The 3,016-nt window shown below is 41.3% G+C and overlaps 1 pseudogene; it reads left to right on the forward strand.

The window, feature by feature from the left end:
• Nucleotides 788-3,016, forward strand: part of LOC107640721 — a 47,282-nt pseudogene continuing 45,053 nt past the window's right edge.

Genomic DNA, 3,016 nt, shown 5'->3' on the forward strand with positions numbered 1-3,016 from the left:
TCTCCACTTCATCAACAACACAAGAAGGAGTAAACCAAGAAGCAGAAGGGAGTCAGGAGCAAGCCAACTACATTGGGAATTCACCAAGGCAAAACTATGATCCAAGACTTACAACCCTGGATGGAGAAATCACCCGAACTTTGGGTGGGGAAGTAAGCAAGATCAAAACCAAGACCAGAGACGTTACAACTCCAACAACAATGCAGCTCACCAACAATTCACCCAGAGGACATCTCAACACCCCCACAACAACACTTCTCCACACACTTATCAAAACCAAAACAGCACATCTGCTCCGAATCACTCATCAATTAATGACAAGCTCTCTAAGATCGAAACCTTCATTGAAGGAATATGCAGAGACATTCAAGACAGTAAAGCATTTAGAGAGGAAGTGCAGTCAAACATGCAGAATCAAAATGCTGCCATCACAAAACTGGAGACACAAATCAGCTATCTTTTTAAGCAACTTCCGAACCACAATTTTTGCTATGATGCTCATTCACGCAAAAGGGAGGAGTGTCAAGCTATCACACTTAGGAGTGGGAAGTAACTGAAGGAACATCCCCAAAAACCACTAGAAGAAAGCTCAATTGAAAAGGAAGAGGAGCAAGATGGAATGCAACCCCCCACGCCAAGTTTGCAGAAAGAGAAAAAGATACCCCAACTCAACGTCTCAAGAGCTCCATACCCCCAGCTATTGAAGAAAAAGGAAGATGACAACCAGTTCTTGAGATTTTTGGAAATCTTCAAAAAGCTACAAATCAACATACCATTTGCTGAAGCCATAGAACAAATGCCACTTTATGCCAAGTTTTTGAAGGAGCTAATGACTAAGAAGAGAAGCTGGAAGAACAATGAGACTGTGATACTAACTGAAGAGTGCAGTGCTATCATTCAGCATAAACTACCTCAGAAACTGAAGGATCCTGGGAGTTTTCAGATCCCTTGCATTATAGGAGAAATCACAGTAGAAAAGGCTCTTTGTGACTTAGGGGCCAGCATCAATTTGATGTCAGTAGCTATGATGAGAAAGATGAAAATTGAGGAGGCTAAACCAACAAAAATGGCTCTACAACTGGCAGACCGATCGTTCAAATTCCCTCACGGGATAGTAGAGGATTTGCTAGTAAAAGTAGGAGATTTCATATTCCCAGCAGATTTTGTGGTGCTGGACATGCAGGAAGAAGCCAAAACCTCCATCATTTTGGGAAGGCCATTCTTGGCCACTGCTGGAGCTGTCATTGATGTTCAAAAAGGTGACCTCACCCTTAGATTACACAATAAAAAGATGACATTCAATGTGTTCAAGGCCATGAGTTATCCACCGGAACAATTGGGGGAATGCATGAGGTTAGATGCACTTGAGGATGAAGTGCAGCAGAATTTTGAAGAAGATGAACCTGAAGAAAACCAGAGATTGGTGGAGGAAAAATCTGAATCAAGTGAAGAGGTAGCTACAACAGAAACACATATACCAGATGCACCAAAGCAAGGGAGCGAAAAATCAGAAGCACCCAAAGTTGAACTCAAAGCATTGCCACCCACTCTTAAATATGCCTATCTAGGAGAAAATGAAAACTACCCAGTGATCATAAATTTATCCCTCAGTCAAGATCAAGAGGACGAGCTACTCAAGGTGCTGCGGGAGCATAAGGATGCCATTGGATGGACCCTTACTGACTTGAAGGGAATCAGTTCAACCATATGCATGCATAAAATACTGTTGGAAGATGATGCCAAGCCATCCATTCAATCCCAAAGAAGGCTGAACCCAATCATGAAAGAAGTGGTACAGAAAGAAGTTATGAAGCTTTGGCAAGGAGGAGTCATATACCCAATTTCGGATAGCCCTTGGGTTAGCCCCATACATGTTGTGCCAAAGAAGGGAGGGATCACTGTGGTTACCAATGAGAAGAATGAGCTCATACCTACAAGGACCGTCACAGGATGGCGGATGTGCATAGACTACAGGAAACTCAATGAGGCTACACGAAAGGACCATTTTCCCCTTCCATTCATGGATCAGATGCTGGAAAGACTTGCAGGGCACGCATATTATTGTTTTCTCGACGGTTATTCAGGATATAACTAAATAGTGGTTGATCCAAGAGACCAAGAGAAAACCTCATTTACCTGTCCGTATGGAGTGTTTGCCTATAGGCGCATGCCATTTGGATTATGTAATGCCCCTGCAACTTTCCAACGCTGCATGCTTTCTATCTTTTCAGATATGATAGAAAAATTCATTGATGTTTTTATGGATGATTTCTCGGTATTCGGAGATTCTTTTCCTAGTTGCCTACATCACCTCGCCTTGGTATTGAAAAGATACCAAGAAACCAATTTGGTCTTGAACTGGGAAAAATGCCACTTCATGGTGACAGGAGGAATAGTCCTTGGTCACAAGGTCTCTCACCAAGGCATTGAGGTTGATAGAGCTAAAGTAGAACTTATTGAAAAACTACCCCCACCCAGTGATGTCAAGGCAATTAAAAGTTTTTTAGGGCATGCTGGTTTTTACAGAAGGTTCATTAAAGATTTTTCAAAGATAGCCAAGCCCTTAAGCAATCTCCTTGTATCTAATACACCATTCATCTTTGATGAAACATGCATGCTAGCATTTGCACATTTGAAAATGAGGTTATCCTCTGCTCCTATCATCTCCCCACCTGATTGGAACCTACCATTTGAATTGATGTGTGATGCATCTGATTTTGCAGTTGGGGCAGTATTAGGACAAAGGAAAGATAACCTAGTTCGTGTGATATACTATGCTAGCAAAGTCCTTAATAAAACTCAAAGAAATTATACCACTACTGAAAAGGAGTTGCTAGCAATAGTTTTTGCATTTGAAAAATTTAGATCATACCTCATTGGTGCTAAAGTGATTGTTTTTACAGATCACACAACACTTAAATATTTGTTTGCCAAGCAAAAATCAAAGCCAAGACTAATAAGGTGGATCTTACTGTTGCAAGAATTTGATATTGAAATCAGAGACAAGAAAGGAGTG

This window comes from Arachis ipaensis, chromosome B05 (assembly GCF_000816755.2).
Source record: "Arachis ipaensis cultivar K30076 chromosome B05, Araip1.1, whole genome shotgun sequence".
NCBI lineage: Eukaryota > Viridiplantae > Streptophyta > Magnoliopsida > Fabales > Fabaceae > Arachis > Arachis ipaensis.